Source organism: Dendrobates tinctorius, unplaced genomic scaffold, assembly GCF_039654945.1.
Source record: "Dendrobates tinctorius isolate UK_male_01 unplaced genomic scaffold, ASM3965494v1 ptg000022l, whole genome shotgun sequence".
NCBI classification, from domain to species: Eukaryota; Metazoa; Chordata; class Amphibia; order Anura; family Dendrobatidae; genus Dendrobates; species Dendrobates tinctorius.
The window spans coordinates 9,397,206-9,421,295 of NW_027361690.1; the positions used below are offsets into that span (position 1 = coordinate 9,397,206).

The window sequence follows — 24,090 nt, forward strand, 5'->3', positions numbered from 1 at the left end:
TCTGTACCCGAGCATGAGGCTATGCGATCTTATATTAAGGAGTCGTTGGAGAAGGGTCATATTAGACCATCCTCTTCACCCTTGGGTGCTGGGTTTTTTTCGTGGCCAAGAAAGATGGTTCATTAAGGCCTTGTATTGACTATCGTTCCCTCAACAAAATTACTGTTAAATATCAGTATCCGTTACTCCTGATTTCGGATCTATTCTCCAGAGTTAAAGGTGCTTGCTGGTTTACCAAGCTTGACCTCAGGGGGGAGTATAATCTTATTCGCATTAAGCATGGGGATGAATGGAAGACGGCGTTTAATACTCCGGAGGGACATTTTGAGTACCTGGTGATGCCTTTTGGGCTCACTAATGCCCCTTCTGTCTTCCAGTGCTTCATGAATGATATTTTCCGGGACTTTGTGGATAAATTTTTGATCATCTATCTGGATGATATTTTGATCTTTTCCAGGGATTGGGACTCTCATGTGGAACATGTTCGGACTGTGTTACGGATTTTGAGGGAGAATTCCCTGTATGTTAAGGGGTCGAAATGCCTTTTTGGTGTACAGAGGATTTCATTTTTGGGATTTATTTTGTCCCCGTCAACTATTGAAATGGACCCGGCCAAGGTACAGGCCATTTATGATTGGGTTCAGCCCACTTCTTTGAAGGCCCTCCAGAAGTTTTTGGGTTTTGCTAATTTTTAGCGTAAATTTATAGCTAATTTTTCTGGTATTGCCAAACCATTGACTGATTTGACTAAGAAGGGTACTGATGATCTGAATTGGTCTCCAGAGGCTGTTTCTTCCTTTCAGGAGCTGAAGCGGAGGTTCACTTCTGCTCCGGTTTTGCGGCAACCTGATGTCTCACTCCCGTTTCAGGTAGAGGTGGACGCTTCTGAGATTGGTGCAGGAGCTGTTTTGTCCCAAAAAGATCCGGTAACATCTAAAATGAATCCCTGTGCTTTCTTTTCCCGAAAGTTCTCCCCATCTGAACGCAACTATGATGTGGGGAATCGTGAACTGTTAGCCATGAAATGGGCATTTGAGGAGTGGAGACATTGGTTGGAGGGAGCTAGACATCAAGTCGTGGTCCTCACTGACCACAAGAATTTGATTTACCTTGAGTCGGCCAAACGCTTGAATCCTAGGCAGGCTAGGTGGGCCTTGCTTTTCACACCTTTTGATTTTGTGGTCTCTTTTCTTCCGGGCACTAAGAATGTCAAGACAGACGCCCTCTCTAGGAGTTTCTTTGCTGATTCTCCTATTGTGACCAAGCCTGCTACCATCTTACGTGAGGGGGTAGTTCTTTCTGCCATCTCGCTCGATTTGAGACATGCTCTGGAAGAGTTTCAGGAGGACAAACCTGAGTGTTGTCCCATTGGAAAATTGTATGTTCCTGACCAGTGGAGGAAGAGAGTAATGTCTGAAGTTCATTGCTCCGCATTGGCTGGTCATCCAGGTATTTTTGGTACTAGAGATCTGGTGAGTCGGTCTTTTTGGTGGCCCGCCTTATCTTGTGATGTCAGGAATTTTGTGCAGTCCTGTGGGACTTGCTCCCAGTCTAAACCTTGTTCTCGCTCTAGTGGGTTGTTAATGCCTTTGCCGGTGCCCAGGAGGCCATGGACCCATATTTCAATGGATTTTATTTCTAATCTGCCTGTCTCTCAGAGAATGACTGTTATCTGGGTGATTTGTGATAGATTCTCTAAGATGGTCCATCTTGTACCACTCCCTAAGTTGCCATCTTCCTCAGAGTTGGTGCCCTTGTTTTTGCAACAGGTGGTTCGCTTGCATGGGATTCCTAAGAACATTGTATCTGACAGAGGAGTTCAGTTTGTCTCTAGATTTTGGAGGACTTTTTGTTCCAAGCTGGGAATTCAGTTGTCCTTCTCCTCTGCGTTTCACCCTCAGACCAATGGGCAGACGGAGAGAACAAACCAGACTTTGGAGTCTTATTTGAGATGTTTTATCTCTGCTGATCAGGATGATTGGGTCTCATTTTTGCCCTTGGCTGAATTTGCTTTAAATAATAGAGCTAGTTCTGCCACTTTGATGTCACCTTTTTTTTGTAACTTTGGGTTTCATCCTCGATTCTCTTCAGGACAGGTGGAGTCTTCCGCCTGCCCAGGTGTTTTCACTGTGGTGGAGAGAATGCAATAGATTTGGGACCAAGTGGTGGATAAGTTGTCTCTCCCAGGAAAAGGCCCAGCGGTTTTCCAACCGGCATAGGACCATTGGTCCCCGGTTTAAGGTGGGTGATATGGTTTGGTTGTCATCAAAGAATATCTCTATGAAGGTGGCTTCTCCAAAGTTTAAACCTAGATTTATTGGGCCTTACAAGATTTTGGAGATTCTTAATCCGGTCTCTTTTCGATTGGCTCTTCCTGTTACATTTAAGATCCATAACGTGTTTCATAAGTCTCTGTTGAAGAGGTTTGTTGAGCCAGTAGTTCCTGTGGTGGCACCTCCTGACCCTGTATTGGTTGAAGGTAATGTGGAATATGAGGCTGAAAAGATACTGGATTCTCGTCTGGCTAGACGGAAACTCTAGTATTTGGTTAAGTGGAAGGGTTATGGCCAGGAGGATAATTCTTGGGTCTCTGTATGTGATATTCATGCCGAAAGATTGGTTTGTGCTTTTCATCGGTCCCATCCTGATCGGCCTGGTGGCGTGGATGAGGGTTCGGTGACCCCTCCTCAAGGGGGAGGTACTGTTGTGAGCTCATTTTCTCGTTCACCTTTGATGTCCGATGAACTCCCTCTGCTGGTCAAAGGAGGTGGTGAAACTGATTTGGATGGGAGAAACCTGTCACCTGAACAGGTGGATTGCGATTGGACATCCGGAATCTCTGAGTGGATATAAGGCAGCCGACGCCCTGTAGGGTTGCTGGTGATTTCTCTGCTATGAGCTCTGGCCTCCAGTTCAGTTCCTGTCTTCTAAAGCTAAGTTTTGCTCTGTTATTGTTCCATGAGATTTTGTCTGATTTGCTTAGTTTTGTGTTCTGCCAGCCCTGACTGGGGCTCTGCTGAATTTCCATTTTTGTCCCTGATCGGTTAAATCTCTATTGCTCTGTCTTCAGAATATATCGGAGTGCTGATATAGGGATTTTGAAGTCTAGTGACTTCAGGGCCGTTTTTCCTATCAGACGTGTTGGGACATTTTTGGTAGGGTGTTTGCGGATTGCAGCCAGCATCTTTTCTGTCCTTTCCTATCTAGTTAGTTGGGCCCCATCGTTTGCTCTGCCTGTCTTTCTGTCTGTGTTTGTGTTTTCATCTGTTTTCACCGACAATACATGTTGGGGGCTGTCTATTGCTTTGGGGTCTGCTCTGGGGCAGTTTAGATTTCACCTTTCTTTCTTTAGGCTTATTTAGTTCTCCGGCTGTGAAGAGGCGTCTAGGACCACTGTAGGAACGCTCTACGGCTACTGTTTGTTGTTGTGAATAGGATCAGGGGTCTGCAATCCGCTAGCTACCAACCTCTCCGGTTTTCTGGACTTAGCTTGCATTTTTGTTTTTTCCTCCTCCGGTGACTCATTCATAACATGATACTTTCTGGTGTGTACTGTGCTGGCGAGACTACCCAGGAGAAGCAGGTGTTTGAAGAGGGGAGTGTAGATGATGAGGTCCTTGACCCATCATGGCGTGAGGAACAGGAAGGTGGTGGGAGCAGCTCTGAGGAAGAGATTCCCCGAACGGCCAAAACAGGAGGGAGAGGGAGGGGGCAGACTTGGTTGCCTGTAGCCTCCACTTCGGCACCCGTTAGGAGCATTCCTCTTCCAAAACCCAAAACGGGCGCTCCCAGGACTTGCAGTGCGTGGTCCTTTTTTGACACAGTTGCAGATGACATTTGCTTTGTCAAATGCAAGTTGTGTAATCATAAAGTCAAAAGAGGGAAAAGTGTCAGCAATCTCAATGCCACAAATATGTGGAAACATTTGCGGACCAAGCACGTGGTGGAGTTACAAAAACACATTGAAGACGTAGGCCAACCTACAGCGCCACCTACCACCTCTTCAGCTCGTGTTGTAGCCTCTTCCTCCAGCTCACACACAGCTGGTTCGGCTTCCTCACAGGATCGCCATGGAAGAACCTCTGGCACTGTTGTCCAGAGACCCAGTGACATTCCACCCACAGCACCACGTTCCCTGTCATCCTCACACTCTCAGGCCACTCTACAGCCATCAGTAACAAAGGCATAGGAGAAAAGGCGGCCGTACTCGGCAAACCATCCCCGAGCACAGGCTCTGAATGCTGGCATTGCAAAACTACTGGCCCTTGAAATGCTCTCATGCAGGCTGGTGGAGACTGACACCTTCCGTAACTTCATGGCATTGGCAGTCCCACAATACACCGTGCCCAGACGCTTTTATTTCAGCAGGCAAGCCATCCCTGCCCTGCAAAAGCATGTGGAGGGAAAAATTAAACATGCGCTACTGAACGCCGTCAGTAGCAAGGTCCACCTGACCACCGATGCGTGGACCAGTAGCCATGGACAGGGACGATACCTTTCCCTCACTGCCCATTGGGTCAATGTTGTGGAGTCGGGTACAGATCTTGAGAGTGGCACTGTACGTGTTCTGCCAACTCCAGGGATTGCAGGAATCCAGTCTGTACACATTGACTCCTCATACTCCAGTTCCTCTGAATCAGCGCTGCAGGAGCCGTCACGTTCTACCTCCACATGGACCCGTGAACACTTACCTGATATGAGCACAGCCGTGGCCAAACGTCAACAGGCCGTACTGAAATTAATTTCTTTGGGGAATCGAAGTGACACAGCGAAGGAGCTCTGGAATGCCATCAAGCAGGAGAGCGACGTGTGGTTTGTGCCAGCGAATCTCCAACCAGGCTTGGTAGTGTGTGACAGTGGCCGAAATCTGGTGGCAGCTCTGGGCCTAGGCAACCTCACTCACATCCCCATGTCTGGCACATGTGCTGAACTTGGTCGTGCAGAGCTTTCTGAGGGACTATCCGGATCTTGATGCACTGCTGCATCAATGCAATGCATGAACTTGCGGCGTTCCAGCATGGCAAGATCGCGCATTGCAGCTCTGCAGCGCCGATTCTGCCTTCCGGAACATCGCATCATATGTGACCTACCCACCAGGTGGAATTCAACGTTACATATGTTGGAGCGGTTGTGTGAGCAGCAGGCAGCAGTAATGGAGTACCAGCTGCATCAGGCGCAAACAAGTCGCACTGTGCGCCGGTCACACTTCAGCACCACTGAGTGGGCCTCTATGAAGGACATCTGCCACGTTTTGCGTGCCTTCGATGATTCCACGCGGATGGTGAGTGCAGATGATGCACTAGTCAGCATGACTGTCCCCCTTATCTGCCTGCTTCAAAAAACACTGCAAGCACTAAGGGAGGAGGTTTTGGAAGAGGTGGAGGATGAGGAGTCACAAATGCCATCTGCTTCTGGACAGTCTGCGCAACGTGGTTCCTCACAAAGGCCTAGGCAGGGGACACTTTGTGAGGAGGATGAGGAGGAGTCAATGGAGGAGGAAGACATCTCTCCAGAGGAGGGAGGTACACAATGCTCTACTAGTCAATATGTAGAGCGAGGGTGGGGTGATGCAGAGCAGGCAGAGATGATGCCTCAAGCAGGGGACAGCGTTTCTTAGGCAGTTGGGAGTCTGAAGTACATGGTTGATTTCAGGGCCGTTTTTAGGGGGGGACGGGGGGGTGCGATCACCCGGGGCGCCACCCAAGCCAGGGGGCGCCTGCCCAGGGCCGCCATCAGGGCACGACAGCCCTTACTGCTGTATGGGGCCCGATGAACAGCAGTACAGAAGGGGGCCCCACAGATCAGGGGCCCCGCTCCTGTGCTTACAGTCATCGGGCCCCAAGTGTGCGCTGTGGTCGTCGGTCGGGCCCCAAGTGTGCGCTGCAGCCGGGCCTGCAGCGCACACATCAGCAGAGCCGCCACAGCGGCCGACATCCAAAGCTACAGAAGAGCTGAAGGACCTGTGGTGACGTCATCCTTACCACAGTCCTTCACCATTGATCAGCCCGCCCCCTGATCACATGATGATGACGTCACCACAGGTCCTTTCAGCTCAGCTCACACAGCTGCAGCTCCAACTTCAACGCAGGAGCGAGGCCAGGTAAGAATAAAGATTTTATTTTATTATTGAAAGGGGCAATATGTTTCCCTGGCAGAATGGAGACTCGGGGGCAGAACTGGAGACACACAGGAGCCAATATGGAGAAATGGGGGCAGAATGCAAGACATGGGGGCAGAATGTAAGACATGATGGGGCAGAATGCAGATATGATGGGGGCAGAATGCAGACATGATGGGGGCAGAATGCAAGACATGATGGGGGCAGAATGCAAGACATGGGGGCAGAATGCAAGACATGATGGGGCAGATTTCTGGACATGATGGGGGCAGAATGCTGGACATGATGGGGGCAGATTGCAAGACATGATGGGGCAGAATGCTGGACATGATGGGGGCAGATTGCAAGACATGATGGGGGCAGATTGCAAGACATGATGGGGCAGAATGCAAGACATGATGGGGGCAGATTGCAAGACATGATGGGGCAGATTGCAAGACATGATGGGGCAGAATGCAGACATGATGGGGGCAGAATGCTGGACATGATGGGGCAGAATGCAAGACATGATGGGGGCAGATTGCAAGACATGATGGGGCAGAATGCAAGACATGATGGGGCGGATTGCAAGACATGATGGGGGCAGATTGCAAGACATGATGGGGCAGAATGCAGACATGATGGGGCAGAATGCAAGACATGGGGACAGAATGCAGACATGATAGGGGCAGAATGCAAGACATGGGGGCAGAATGCAGACATGGGGCCAGAATGTGCCAGTAAGACAGGATAGGGCAGAATGTGACAGTGAGACACACGAGGGGGCAGAAAGTGAGACATGAGAGCAGAATGCGAGACATGGGGGCAGAATGTGACAGTGAGACACAGGAGGGGGCAGAATGTGACAGTGAGACACAGGAGGGGGCAGAATGTGACAGTAATGACACAGGAGGGGGCAAAATGTGAGACATGGGGGCAGAATGGACATGGGGCAGAATGTGACAGTAAGACACAGGAGGGGGCAGAATGTGACAGTGAGACACAGGAGGGGGCAGAATGTGAGACATTGGGGCAGAATGGACATGGGCCAGAATGTGACAGACACAGGAGGGGGCAGAATGTGACAGTGAGACACAGGAGGGGGCAGAATGTGAGACATTGGGGCAGAATGGACATGGGCCAGAATGTGACAGTAAGACACAGGAGGGGGCAGAATGTGACAGTGAGACACAGGAGGGGGCATAATGTGACAGTAAGACACAGGAGGGGGGCAGAATGTGACAGTGAGACGCAGGAGGGGGCAGAATGTGAGGCACGGGGGCAGAATGTGACAGAAAGACACAGGAAGGGGCAGAATGTGACAGTGAAACGCAGGAGGGGGCAGAATGTGAGGCACGGGGGCAGAATGTGACAGTAAGACACAGGAAGGGGCAGAATGTGAAAGTAGGACACAGGAGAGGGCAGAATGTGACACTGAGACACAGGAGGGGCAGAATGTGACATTAAGATACAGGAGGGGGCAGAATATGACAGTGAGACACTGGAGGGGGCAGAATGTGACATTCACACTAGAATGTGGACAGAGCAGGAGAAATTGCCAGACACCCAGCAGGGGATCAGCTGACGTTACTGAACCCCAATAACACAGGAGCAATTGTTGACTGTGCAGACGGCACTTCTGAGCAGCAACTGGCGGTGTTGGAGCCCAGGGTAAATGCTAGAAACAGAGGGGAGCCAGAGGCCTAATTGGAGCAAGTTTAAAATCAGTTGTAGTCTACAACAGATATGTTTTGTGACAGGTAGAACGGAAGGTGTAATCTTCAAACTTTTATAGATAACAACTACAGGAATGCCTGTCACAAATAAGAATATGATGAAGAAGAAGAATAGGAAGAAGATGAAGAAGTAGAATATGAAGAATGTAAAAAAATAATAGGAGGAAGGTGAAGAAGAAGATGAATAACGTGAAGAAGAAGTTGATGAAAAAGATGCTGCTGCTGAGGATCATGAAGGAGAAAGTGTGGGAGAAGTAAAAAAGAAGGTGAAGAGCATGGAAGTAGTGAAACATACATACAGTATCTGACAAAATATAAAAAAGGTTAACATCGTCAATATCTTTGTAACTCCGAACGTCTTTAAAAAAAAAAATTAATTCCTGCTATTCCATTTGATTGGGCTAAACCTCTATGCCTTTAATGTCTCCTCCACCTCCCCCAATACAGTCTACATTATTCTTAGTTGTTTTCCTTCATGTAGAATTAAACTACAAGGAAAGAAAGGGTTTATTTTAATTCCGATATTTCTGTCCCATTGACTTGCATTGGTTTCCGGTATCGGAATCGGCGATATCCGATACTTTTTGGGTATCGGTCCGATCCAATCCGATCCAATATTTCACGATAGCAGATGGTATCGCTCAACACTAGCAGTAATACATAGTTATACAACATGTAGCAGTACTGCAGGCAATTATCATAAAACACATTTGTAAACATCAAGAACTGGAAGACAATCTGAGGGAAGGGGAGCATGAAAGACATTATATCTCACCCCCTTACATATATATCATACAAGGCAATAGCTACATCAAGGAGGGAAGTGCAGTATTACACGATCCCGGTAAACCCCTTACAACAACACCAGACCACATGTTGCTCGAGCTATTATGACCAGCCTGCATGGCCTACACATGCTACCATGGTCTGCAGTGTTTCCGGACTTGTCACCCATCGAGCACATCATTGATTGGCAATTACAAAGGGAGCTGAGAACAGCGGATCTTAATGTTTGGTGTGCCCAAGTGAATTCAATATGGCATCACATTCCTTAGACAACCAACCGTAATTGCGTGTATTTCTGCATGTGGCGCTCATACTGAATATATTAAAAATGTGGTATCCATTTTTTCATCACTAGCATATCAATAAGGCCTGTTTCACACATCCATTTTTTCCCATCAGTCAAAATCTGCCAAATTTTTTTAAAAAACGGGTCCGCCAAAAAAGGGGCGGATCCATTTTTTTCCCCCATAGACTTACATTACTGGCGGATCTTGACTGACTGACGGTCGTCCGTCCCACCCGTTTTTTACGGATCCGCCAAGATTTTAGCGGCTCCCGGGCGGATGAACCAGACCCTGCAACTTTTTTTGCTTTGAAGGTCCGCTAATTTCAGCATTAACCCATAAATGCCGCTCCAGGAGCCGATAAAATCTCTCTCTCTCTCTCCCGTCCCTCCAGCGATATGCCTCTCCCGATCGCACTCCACCTCCCGCGATATCCCCCTCCCGATCGCGCTCCCCCTCCCGCAATATCCCTCTCCTGATCGCGCCCCACCTCCTGCGATATCCCTCTCCCAATCGTGCTCCCCCTCCCGCAATATCCCTCTCCCGATCGCGCTCCCCCTCCCGCAATATCCCTCTCCCGATCGCGCTCCACCTCCCACGATATCCCTCTCCCGATTCACCTCCCGCGATATCCCTCTCCCGATCGTGCTCCACCTCCCACAATATCCCTCTCCCAATCGCGCTCCTCCTCCCGCAATATCCCTCTTCCGATCCACCTCCCGCGATATCCCCCTCCCGATCGCGCTCCCCCTCCCGCAATATCCCTCTCTTGATCGCGCCCCACCTCCAGCGATATCCCTCTCCCAATCGTGCTCCCCCTCCCGCAATATCCCTCTCCCGATCGCGCTCCACCTCCCGCGATATCCCTCTCCCGATCGCGCTCCACCTCCCGCGATATCCCTCTCCCGATTGCGCTCCTCCTCCCGCAATATCCCTCTCCCGATCCCGCTCCACCTCCCGCGATATCCCTCTCCCTATCGCGCTCCACCTCCCGTGATATCCCTCTCCCGATCGCGCTTCCCCTCCCGCAATATCCCTCTCCCGATCCACCTCCCGCGATATCCCTCTCACGGTCGCGCTCCACCTCACACGATCTACATGCAATTCGCGACCGCCACGGTCGCTTTAAATGTGGCCGCATCGCTTCTCCCACGGATTCTTCATCCTACGTGCTCCGCTGACATCCGTCCGTCACGGATCAGCTGGTTTCAACCTTTGGCGGATTTCAACTGACCGCTGATGACGGAGGTATGAAACAGGTCTAAGCTGTCCATCCTGCGATTTCCATAATTCCACGGATTTTCCTCCTTGGTGCTGCAGTTTCAATGTTGCGGAGTTGGAATCAGGTGAACGAGAACAGATACTGAGAGAATCCCCGCAAACATGCATAAGTGACATGGAGGAACAGCTGCAAAAGATCCCACAGGATGAGATACAGCAAGGAAACTGTTACCCTCGGATTTTGCAATTTTTAGTTTTTGCGCTTTTGTTTTTTCCTCCAGTTCTGTACAAAATGACATGACAGCTTGTTTGATGAGGGACACATAGGTGTCAGTGACACCATGCATTGTACCATGTTATGTCCTAAAAAATGAGAACACAAATCCAAGTGAGGTAATCCGCCTGTGGTGTATTGTAGTTACACTTGTAGTTACAGCTGATGCAGTTGTACACAGTAATGACACATGTATCTATGTGTACGTTTAATAACTATATGTCATTACATCGTCTCATAAATCCGCCCTGACAGCTACATTGTCACATAATCCAGCCTTATAAACTACGATTCCCATGATGCTCTTGGGCTGGAAAAACTGACTTGTGAGAGACGAGCTGCTCGTTACCTGTGATGTGACGTCACTCCTCCCTAGGACATCGTTAGCCATCTTTACTGCTGGAAACAAGGCGACTATTTACCTTTTTATGTGACTGAGTCAGTTTTTTACTAAGGTTAGTCCCTATGTTACTTGTCTCGGTATTAGTACTCTCAGGTGATAAGGAATAGGTTTCTCGCAGAATAAACTCCTTGTTCGTCGTGGCCTCTTTCATACCTGAGTAAAGATGGCGGCTGCATAATCTGTAGTCAATTCTTTGTATCCGCTGCTGGAATGTCGCCACCTACTGGTGGGAGGATAGAAGCGGTACCCTTGCTGGACATCACTGACTGAGAGAGATAGCGGGAGCCTACAGGGTAAGAGCAGCGATGCTTCTTTGTGTACACCGCGCTGATCTAGTGCATGTCATGGAGGTGAAGGCCAGGCTTTATTATACAGGGGGTTGTATAGGGGATAGTGTGGTGTTCTGGGCTTGTCAGCTGCACCTGTGTAATGGGGATGACAGCTGCAGTGGCGTGGTGCAGCATACTAACTATGAAGTAATGCAAGAGCCTTGAGAGAGAGCATCAGCCTGGGATGTGCGCCCAGTGACTGAGGGAGAGCAGCCCAGCTGGGGGAGATGGAGACTGGGTGTGTTGTGCTCTCCATCACTGCACTGGAGGAGCAAGACACCTCTGGAGCCTCTGATACACCAACCACTGCAGGGGAAGCAGGAATATATATATATATACACACATCTATATATATACATATACACACATATAAACATACACATATATAGTATACACACACCTATATATATATACATATACACACATAGATACGCATATACTGTATGTACACATATATATAATATACACACATCTATATATATACATGCACACATATAAACATACACATATATATAATATACACACATCTATATATATACATGCACACATATAAACATACACATATACACACATCTATATATATATACATACACACACATATAAACATACACATATATAATATACACACACACCTATATATATATATATATACATATACACACATAGATACGCATATACTGTATGTACACATATATATAATATACACACATCTATATATATACATGCACACATATAAACATACACATATATAGTATACACACACCTATATATATATATATATATATACATATACACACATAGATACGCATATACTGTATGTACACATATATATAATATACACACATCTATATATATACATGCACACATATAAACATACACATATATAATATACACACATCTATATATATACATGCACACATATAAACATACACATATATATAATATACACACATCTATATATATACATGCACACATATAAACATACACATATATATAATATACACACATCTATATATATACATGCACACATATAAACATACACATATACACACATCTATATATATATACATACACACACATATAAACATACACATATATAATATACACACACACCTATATATATATATATACATATACACACATAGATACGCATATACTGTATGTACACATATATATAATATACACACATCTATATATATACATGCACACATATAAACATACACATATATAGTATACACACACCTATATATATATATATATATATACATATACACACATAGATACGCATATACTGTATGTACACATATATATAATATACACACATCTATATATATACATGCACACATATAAACATACACATATATAATATACACACATCTATATATACATGCACACATATAAACATACACATATATATAATATACACACATCTATATATATACATGCACACATATAAACATACACATATATATAATATACACACATCTATATATATACATGCACACATATAAACATACACATATACACACATCTATATATATATACATACACACACATATAAACATACACATATATAATATACACACACACCTATATATATATATATATACATATACACACATAGATACGCATATACTGTATGTACACATATATATAATATACACACATCTATATATATACATATACACACATATAAACATACACATATATAATATACACACACACACACCTATATATATACATATACACACATAGATACGCATATACTGTATGTACACATATATATAATATACACACATCTATATATATACATATACACACATAGATACGCATATACTGTATGTACACATATAAACATACACATATTTATATAATATACACACATCTATATATATACATGCACACATATAAACATACACATATATATAATATACACACATCTATATATATACATGCACACATATAAACATACACATATATATAATATACACACATCTATATATATACATGCACACATATAAACATACACATATATATAATATACACACATCTATATATATACATGCACACATATAAACATACACATATACACACATATGCATATACTGTATGCACAAGCGCTCTGGTGCTGAGAGTCAGCTGTCTTGCGCAGGCTGGGTGTGCTGCTGCACCATGACCCAGTCATTTCTACTTGGTCTGTTCTGTGAATAAGAGTGATTCCTCTCTACCTGCTATTTACAGCCCAGTATTCGGGATTCCCTCCTGGCTCGCCTTCCCTATTATGTGGCACTGACTGAAGTAAAGGTGGAGTAGTCACTGAAGATGTGTGACCATAACACTGATCTTTTGTTACACGGAAAGAAAATACATGTTGAATAAGATTGATTCTTACAATTCCTGATCATATTGATAGAATGAGCTGTAAGCGTAAAGCTGATGGCTGCAGAGGAATGCCAGTGTTACCTGATGAGATCGTACGTTGGTGCGACACTGACTCTAGGACCCCGCTGTTCAACAACATGCAAATATTTTATTGCCCTCATCCACAATTTTACCTATGCTTCTAAATAATAATAAACTGGGTAGTTTTGTAAATACATTTATTTTCCTCACTTCCGTAATTCAGCACTTTGTAGACATCATAATCACTATCCCTATTGGGGCTCACAATATGGATTCCCTATCAGTATATTTTTAGAGTGTGGGAGGAAACCCATGAAGAACGTACACATTCCTCACAGGTGTCATTGGTGGGATTTGAACCCAGGACCCCAGCGCTTCCAGGCGCAGTACTAACCACTGCCCTGATGAGGTGCACAGTTTGTCTGCACATAGTGAATCACACAAAACCTACGAGAGGCAAAATGAGCAAAAACCCTGCTGTAACAGAATAAGTAAAAAGCAAAAGTGCATCTAAATACCACAAAGTTCTTAGTAACACTGTTTTTAATCAAAAATAGCATAAAAGCCGTCCCACCACGACAAGGTGACCCTGATCGGGATGGTCCTACACTGTCTAATATTATAAACCTTGCCATTTTTAATATTAGCATGTGATATTTCAGTTTTTCTTTTTTAGTAAATTTGCAAAAATTTCTACATTTGTTTGTTTTTCAGTCAAGATGGGGTGCAGAGTGTACATTAGAGAGAAAAAAATAAACTTTTTTGAATTTACCAAATGGCTGCAATGAAACAAAGAGTGAAAAATTTAAAGGGGTCTGAATACTTTCCGTACCCACTGTATCCTTCACCATTCACTACACAGTGATCAAGCTGTAATCCCTGCGCTTTGAGTGACAGCCACATACACACTGAATGCTGTCACCACCCCGAGGTGAACATAACTCCATTTTCTCCCTATACTTGTGCTTCCAGTAAACCAGCCTGACATGATGTAGATACTATGTACCTGCAGATGTCACCAGATTTGGAGGTGACAGATTTCCTTTAAAACGAGATTATAGGTTCTTTTGTTAGTTCCTACCATTTCCTTCACTTTGGCAACAATATTTAGGATCTCAGAAAACCTCTTTGTCTCAGTGGTGAATGCATTGTTGAATGATAACCAAGGCATTAGCCCCCCGCTGAGACAGAAATAAAATTCATTCCCACCTATGTTCTATTAAAATCTGTGATGAAATCAAAGTGTTTCTTAAGACTCTGCATGGGAAGGGGTTTATTTAGAAAAAAGTGAAAACTAGAATACAAAACACGGAAACTCATTTGCAACTTTGTTCATTCTTGTGTGTGAAGTGGTTTAAGTGGCGTTCCACTTTTAGTTTGGGCCGGAGAGTTGGTGCTGACTCCACACGTCTCATTCTTAGGATCTCAGGTGCCCCTATATCTAAAATGGAAAAACCAAACCAGGATGACTTGCCTCACACCAAGGCTCTCCTTTCCTCTGGGCTTGAGCTGGTTAAATAATCCTGTATTCTAAGCGATTTCTCCTGCCCTGCGGTGTATATGAGACAGGAACAAGTGATGCTTTACAATCTAAATCATCAGTTGTTCCTGTCTCACATACACCTAAAAATGAGATATTCTGAGAGAACAAATGATGCTGAAAACCCACGAGAGGTATAGGGTTCATCATGGCCACTCACATAGCCCCCAATAATGCAGGCGCCATATGCCATGGATTTTCAGAACATCCTCAGCAAATCAATAACTACAGGAAACACATGTGTGTCAAGGCTGTAATGGATGCTTGTACCATATGCACGGTGTGCGCTTTCATCTACCTTCACTATGACAGTGGATATGGAGTAAATCATTACAGCAAAAGCTATGGTCAGTGGTTGTGACGTGCTGCTGCCTGTCAGAGCTTCCTGAGAGCTATAGTTCTGCAGGTTGGAGAACATACAGTGACTTGCGAAAGTAATCACTCCCTTGGCGTTTTACTTTTTTGTTCCATTACAACCTGTGTTTAAATATTTTTGTAATCTGATTTGTGTGTGATGCATCAGCACTAAATAGTCTAAGCTGGTGAAGAGAAGTGAGAAAAATATAGCCATACAATAAATTTATGGGATCAAATAACTAAAAATTGGCATGTGCATATGTATTCATCCCCTTTTATTATGAAGCCCCTAAAAATTTCCAGCGCAGACAGGAAATTCACCTGTGTGCAATCGAAGTGTCACATAGTCTATCAGTATATGCATACATTTTCTGAAAGACCACAGAGGCTGCAACATCATTAAGCAAGAGGCATCATTAACTCAACATCATGGAGACCAAGGATATCTCCAAACACTTCAGGGCCAAAGTTGTTGAGAAGTACAAGTCAGGCTTGGGTTATAAATAAATAACCCAGTCTCTAATGATCCCTCAAAGCACTATCAAATCCATTATCATCAAATCGAAAGAACATGGTACCACAACCAACTTGCCAAGAGAGGGCTGCCCACGAAAACCCTCAGCCCGGGCAGGGAGGGCATTAATCAGAGAGGCAGCACAGAGATCAAAGATAACCTTGAAGGAGCTGCAGAGTTCCCAAGCAGAGATTGGAGTATCTGTCCATACGACCACAATAAGCCGGTCACTCCATAAAAGTTGCCTTTATGGAAGTGTGGGAAGAAAAAACCTTTACTGACACACAAAAATTGTAAGGCTCGTTTTGAGTTTGCCAAAAGACTTAGGAGACTCCTCAAGTGTATGAAGAAGGTGCTGTGGTCAGATGAAACCAAAATTTAACTTTTTGGACACGAAGGTAAATGTTATGTCTGGCGCCAAACCAACACAGTTCATCACGCCAAAAATATCATTGCCACAATGAAACATGGCGGTGGAAGTATCGTGCTGTGTGGATGTTTTTCAGCAGCAGGGACAGGGTAAATGGTCCAAGTCGAGGGGAAGATGGATAGTGTGAAAAACAGGGAATTCTTATACAAACAGATTTTGCCCTTGAGACTGGGATGGAGGTTCACATTCCAACCAGACAATGACCCAAAGCATACTGCTAAAGCAACAGTCAGGTGGTTTAAGGGAAAATGTGTAAATATTTTGGAGTCGACTAGTAAAAGACCAGACCTTAATCCAATTGAAAATCTGTGGTCAGACTTGAAGAATGCTTGTTCACCAGAGGAAACCCATCTAATTTGAAGGAGCTGGAGCAGGTTTGCCTTGAGGAATGGGCAAAAACTCCAGTGGCAAGATGTGAAAGTTCATAGACTATGAACTAAAGCCATTTGCAGCTGTTATTGCTCCAAAAATTATTGACTTCAGTGGGGCGAGTATTTATGCACACCGAAGTTTTCATTTATTTTGTTCTATTTGTTTGCTTCACAATAAAATGAAAACCGAATGCTCACAGTTGTAAGTATGTTCTTTTTAAGAACTGATGCAAAGTCTAAAAAGCAAACAGTGAAATTCCAGGTTGTGAGGCAGTAAAACACAAAAAATGCCAAGGGGGGAATACTGCTGCCGGGCTATCATAGGTGCCAGCTCATTAAGGTAATGAATATTCACCTCTCCACTCCCAGAGGCATGGAGAGAGGTGAATATTCATTACCTTAGTGAGCGGGGACACTTGATCGCTCGGCCACAGATGCTGGCACAGGAACAAGATGCTGCGAGGGCGCGCAGGGAAGGTAAGTAGGATTTTTTTTTATGCTTTTCTCATGGAGGCCATACATACAAGGATAGGGATGATGAACCATGCAGACAAGGCTGGGGATAAGGAGCCATGCATACGAAGATGGGGATGAGGAGCCATGCATACTACGATGGGGATGAGGAGCCATGCATACTACGATGGGGATGAGGAGCCATGCATACGAGGATGGGGATGAGGAGCCATGCATGCGAGGATGGGGATGAGGAGCCATGCATGCGAGGATGGGGATGAGGAGCCATGCATGCGAGGATGGGGATGAGGAGCCATGCATGCGAGGATGGGGAGCCATGCATGCGAGGATGGGGATGAGGAGCCATGCATACGAGGATGGGGATGAGGAGCCATGCATACGAGGATGGGGATGAGGAGCCATGCATACGAGGATGGGGATGAGGAGCCATGCATACGAGGATGGGGATGAGGAGCCATGCATACGAGAATGGGGATGAGGAGCCATGCATGCGAGGATGGAGATGAGGAGCCATGCATGCGAGGATGGGGATGAGGAGCCATGCATGCAAGGATGGGGATGAGGAGCCATGCATGTGAGGATGGGGATGAGGAGCCATGCCTACGAGGATGGGGATGAGGAGCCATGCATACATCGATGGAGATAAGGAGCCATGCATACAAGGATAGTAATAAGGAACCATGCATGCAATTATGGGGATGAGGAGCCATACATACCAGGGCAGGGATGAGAAGCCATGCAGACGAGAATGGGGATAAGGAGCCATGCATACAAGGATGTGGATAAGTAGCCATGCATACCAGGATAGGGATGAGAAGCCAGCATACCAGGATAGGGATGAGGAGCCATGCATACCAGGACAGGGATGAGGAGCCATGCATACCAGGACAGGGATGGGGATAACGAGCCATGCAGACAAGGATGGGGATGAGGAACCATGCATACCAGGATAGGGATTAGGGGACAATGCAAACCTAGCTTATACTCGAGCCAATAAGATTTCCCAGTTTTTCGTGTCAAAATTAGGTGCCTCAGCTTATACTCGGCTCGCCTTATACATGAGTATATACAGTATATATTTTTTTTAATGTGAGACCATTATACTGTATGGAGCACTATGTGGGCACATTATACAGTATGAAACACTACGTGGGGCCATTAAACAGTATGGAACATCGTGTAGGTGCCATTATACAGTATGGAGCAATATGTGAGGCCTCTATACAGTTTAGAGCACTATGTGGGGCCATTTTATAGTATGGAGCTTTTACATAACATATTATATTATTCTACTATAATTCCAAAAGTTACCATATACACTCGTGTATAAGCCGACCCGAGTATAAACCGAGGCACATAATTTTGCCACGCAAAACTGGGTAAGCTTATTGACTTGAGTATAAGCCGGTTATGCATTGTCCCCTCATCCCTATCCTGGTATGCAGGACTTCCAAGTCCCTGTCCTGGTATGCATGGCTCCCCATCGCTGTCCTGGTATGCATGGCTCCCCGGTTCTTGTCCTGCTATGCATGGCCCCCCGGTCTCAGTCCTGCTGTGCATGGCTCCTTATCTATCCTACTCACCCACCAGCCTGCCCTCAAAGCATCTCAGTGGTCCCGGCGTCTTCGCAGCGTCTCCATGGTTCCAGTTTCCAGCAGGTCTTCCGGCGTGATCACGTGGCAATGCTCATTAAGGTAATGAATATGCGCTCCACGCCTATGGGTGTGGAGACGCGTGCATATTCATTACCTTACTGAGCAGCGCCATGTGATCGCTCTGGAAGTGCTGCTGGGGAACCATAGAGATGCTGCGAAGACGGCGGGACCACCGAGATGCTCCAAGGGCACGGAGTAGGATGTCTATGACATTTTCAGCACAAAAAAACTGAAAAAAACCTCTGCTTATACATGAGTATATATGGTAATCGTTTTATTTGATAAGGAAAAACTTCCTCAATTGTAGACTTTTTTTAACAAATATCAAGGTTGGCCTGCAACTTTTCTGCAAGCTTTTAACTTTGGTCCTCTGTGTATTTGAGTTTGTTATCCCTGCTTTAAGGCTGAGTTCACACGTAGCGTTTTTTCGTGTTTTCGCGTTGGTTTTAAACGCGTGATTTTGCAGCGAAAACTAAGCATGCCATGCATTCCTATGGGATTCCGCAATGCTGTGCTAATGCTGCATTTTTTCCGCGGCGGAATCGCTTTGCGGTAAAAAACGCAGCATGCTCATTAATTTAGCAGAATCGTGGCGATCCCGTACCCATAGGAATGCATTATTCTGCTTACTTTCCGCATGTGGCTGTGCACACCATGCGAAAAGTAAGCAGAACATTTGCGGATGGTACCCACAGTCCGGAGGAGAGGAGACTGTACTCCGGGCTTTGGGTACCATATCCCTGTAAAAAATAGAATTTAAAATAAAAAATATAGTTATTCTTACCTTCCGGCGTCCCGCGCAGCCTTCCCGCCTCTCTCCATGCTCCCGCTCCCAGTAATCCTTTGCGAGAATGACCGCGATGGCGTCCGTTCTCGCGGGATCGCGACGTCTCGCGGTCATTCGCGATGACGTCGGAGCGAATGACCGTGAGATGTCGCGATCCCGCGAGAACGGACGCCATCGCGGTCATTTTCGCAAAGGATTACTGGGAGCGGGAGCGTGGAGAGAGGCGGGACGCTGGAAGGTAAGAATAACAATATTTTTTTTTTTATTATTATTATTTTTTACATCCTATCTTTTACTACTGATGCTGCATAGGCAGCAACAGTAGTAAAAAGTTGGTCACACTCGTCAAACACTGTTTGACGAGTGTGACCAACCTGTCAATCAGTTCTCCAAGCGATGCTCCAGATCGCTTGGAAAACGCTAGCATTCTGCAAGCTAATTACGCTTGCAAATCGCTAGTTTTTCCGTGGGAAAATCGCGGGAATTTAAAATGCGATTTTCCCGCGGAATGGAATCCGGAATTCTCGTGGTAATTTTCGCGAGAGTTCCGCTACGTGTGAACATAGCCTAAAGGGTTTGTTCTCATCATGATAAAGGGTTACAATTGCAAAGAGGTTATAAAAACAAACAGCTTTACAATTTTACTTTTGATTAAAAATCCTCTCCATTCTCAAGAACAGACCTTCACTGCAATTGGTGGCTAGTATCTTAGACTTGGAGTGCAGCGCTTACAAGCTCTTTGATATTGACTCTATAGCACGCTAATGTACTGTATGTCTTTCTAATCTAAAACCTCAGTATTCAGAGCACTTTGCGAAAAATAAGTGGGTTTTTCGATTGCAGTTTGAGCACTTGGTCTCTTAAAGGTTCTCCATCACTGCGCTAGATGCTTGGCCACCTGTCACTTCCACAAGTTTTACTTTGCTTTGCTCACTTAGTGCCATCATATTCTGCAGAATTTTACAGGGGTTCACAATCTAAATTTCCTATCAGTATGTCTTTGGAGTATGGGAGGAAACCCATGCAAACATGGGGAGAACATACAGTACATGCTGCTTGGAGATGTTATCCTTGTAGGGACTAACCACTGAGCCACCATGCTGCCCAAGTTGAAAAAAGGGGTCGTTCTAGAGATGTGTGCAGGTCCCAGACGTGGGGCCGACATTTATTGAGCATGGCATATTTTGTGATGTGGATATGGCATAATTGTCTGTCATGAGATCACCCATTTAAGACAAAACTAGTAACATATTTATATTGGGGTCTTGCAGACACAGATATTGTGGTGCCTTATTCACCACCCATAAAGTGGGCTACACATTAAGTGGTGCATGCCGTAAATTTCTGTAATTGAACGACTCTTTAAAGGGGTTATCTGGTTCAAATCGATAAATCTGCAGTCATTCTGTGTGACTGCAGACTTATGAATCCCCCCAGCACACGTACTGTGTGCTTCAGGGACTCGCCGGTTTGAGACCAGAGGTTATGTGTGAGTTATACATACTTTCGGCCAGAGCCCATTTAGTGGGCATGGCCTTGCTCCATTCATTTGTATTGAGTGAGGCTGCGCCCACTCACTGGGGTTATGTATAACTCATACATACCTTCTGGTCACAGCTCAGAAACGTGCGTGCACTGAGGGGGATTCATGAGGCTGGAGACACACTGGCAATTTTAAAATCAGTCCAATTTTTTCCTGCAAAGTCGGACGAGTGTCATGCGGTTTTCATGCGAGTACAATCCAATTTTTCACACCTAGCAACCGATTTACATCCGAACGCAGTGCGATTGCTATCTGATTGCAATGCAGTTTTAACATGAGCTTTTACATAGAGCAATTCACTATCATATACACATAGTTTTCAAAGGAAATAGTCTTAAAAACACACACATAGAAGAAAAGCCGGCAATTCATCTGCCATGTATGGTAAAATCACAGAAGAAACCGACATCATAGAATAGATGGATTACATACAGTATGTACACATAGAATAGTAGATAGATATACATATGCCAGTGACATATACAATTAGTACAGAGTTTGTGCAACTTGCTGTACAATGTATTTATTTATTAAAAGATTATTTTTATGGAAAAAAATGGCATGTGCTTTCGCAAAAATTTTTTAACCAGCAGAGGGAATGCCAACTGCTGGGGGCAGATGTTTATAGCCTGGGAAGGGGGTAATACCCATGGATCTTCCCAGGCTATTAATTTCAGCTCACAGCTGCAAACTTAGCCTTTACTGGCTATTAAAATGGGGGACCCACAAAAAATGATGCAGGGTCCCCCTATAATTAATAACCAGCAAAGGCTATGCAGACAGCTGTGGCCTGATATTAATGGGCTAGGAAGGGACCATGGATACTGCCGTCCCCAAGCTAAGAACATTAGCTCTCAGCCACCCCAGAAAAGGCGCATCTATAAGATGTGTTAATTCTGGCACTTAGCCTCGCTCTTCCCACTTGCCCTGCAGCGGTGGCAAGTGGGATGATAGTTGGGGCATTTGATGTCACCTTTGTAGTGTCAGGGACATCAAGCCCCAAGGTCAGTAATGGAGAGGTGTCAGTAAGACGCCCTCATTACTAACCCCATAGTCATAGTATAAAAAGACAGACACACAGAATAAAGTCCTTTAATTGAAAGAATGACACAGACTCCTTTAATAAATCTTAATTAAACCATACTTACAACATCGCCCATTTCACTGGCGCCATTGTCTCCTGCAAAAGAGTTAAAATAACAATCATATTTCTCACCTTTCTGCAGAGAAGATAACAATCCATTTGTCTCGCGATGGGTCTAGCTCTGCCACATCTAGATGGCAGGCTGCATGGTTGCATGATGCGACAATACAGCCTGTCATCCAGCAGAGACACTGAGAAGAATGTGGTCAGTGTCTCCCTGTGAACTCCTATAACCTGTCTAATGGCACCGCGGCGTTAGAAAGTTCTCCTGCTCGCGGTGCCATCAGACAGGTCCTACGAGTTCACTGCCAATGAACTCACTTCATTTGTCTGACATCACCGCAATCACCATGGGAAAATTTCCCACCTCGCTCATGCTGATGTCAGGTGAAGTGAGTTCTTTGGCTGTGAACTCCCAGGACCTGTCTGATGGCACCGCGAGCAGAAGAACATTTTCGTCAGACAGGTAATAGGAGTTCACAGGGAGACACTGAGCACACGCTGCTCGGTGTCTCTGCTGGATGACAGGCTGTTTGTTTGCATCATGCAGCCTGCCATCTAGATGTAGCAGAGCTAGACCCGTTACGGGACAAATGGCTTATGTATGTAAACTTTTGAGCACAACTGTATCTATTCTATTGTAACTTGTCACGCTGTGATATTACTGTAGTAACAGATAAAAAAACGGCTTTTCAAAGGAAATCGGTGTGTAAAAATCGGACAGCACTCGCATGTTCCGAGTGCTGTGTAATTTTTTTCTCGCACTTATTGACTTCTATTGCGGGATGTGATCCCATTTCCAACTACAATCACAGCATGCTGCAATTTTTTTTTCCAGTCCGATCATGATCCGATCCGAGCTGCAAAAAAAAATGATGAACACACAATGATAGAATAACATTGGTCCGATTGCAATCCGATTTTTAATCGAATTGCATTGTCCAATTTTATCACAAGTGGGAATGAGCCCTAAGTCTGCAGTCACACATTTAGTAATATGTAGTTGTTCGGAGCCTGTAGCTACAGCTGGCTGGTGCCTCATGCTCTGCCCATTAAGGGGGTCACACCCTGTCACCAGGGTTGGCCGATACGAGTTATGGCCACCACCTTTCAGGGCTTTTCTACAGCATTCTGTCATGCTGTAGATAAGCCCCAGATCCGACCTGCAAGAGAAGAAAAATAACTTTTATTATACTCACTCGGGGAGAGGTCCGGTGGGTGTCGCTGCTCTTGGTCCGGCACCTCTTATCTTCTTGCGATGCCACACTCCTTCCTGCTACATGGCTCCCCGGCATCACGCTCCAGCACAGGCGTACTTATCTCTGAGGGCAGAGGAAAATACTGCAGTGCGCAGGCGCCAGGAAGGGTCAAAGAGGCCCAGCGCACAAAACCGCAAATGATGAATCGGGGCCATTGTGTCTTTTTTTTCCTGTTCTTTTAGTAGGTTTAGATGGAGAGTGACACTTACTGTATTGCCAAGAACTGCTATCAGAGAAGATTTTCATAAAAGATCATTAAAGCCGCGCCATTTTCTACAGACTTACATGAATTACGGTATTATTTAATATAATGATACCCTATTTTTTAAATGGAAAGAGTATTTGACAATGAGATCATTGTTATTATCCCAATTTCCTTATAGACTTCAAAAGATCCCAGTTCTGTTGGAGAAGAAGCGAGCACATGAGTAGCATCTCTAACTAGGCTGGTGCTAGGAAAAGTGCACAGAATGGGGTCAAGGA

General features: G+C 45.1%; 1 protein-coding gene across 1 annotated transcript in view; it reads left to right on the forward strand.

Moving 5' to 3' along the window:
- Positions 1-11,025: 11,025 nt before the first annotated feature.
- The window catches only part of LOC141084038 (tropomodulin-2-like), a 103,016-nt gene continuing 89,951 nt past the window's right edge, over positions 11,026-24,090 (forward strand). The window contains exon 1 of the mRNA XM_073568426.1: positions 11,026-11,094. The gene's annotated coding sequence lies outside the window, so the exon portion shown is untranslated. The remainder of the gene's footprint in view (positions 11,095-24,090) is intronic.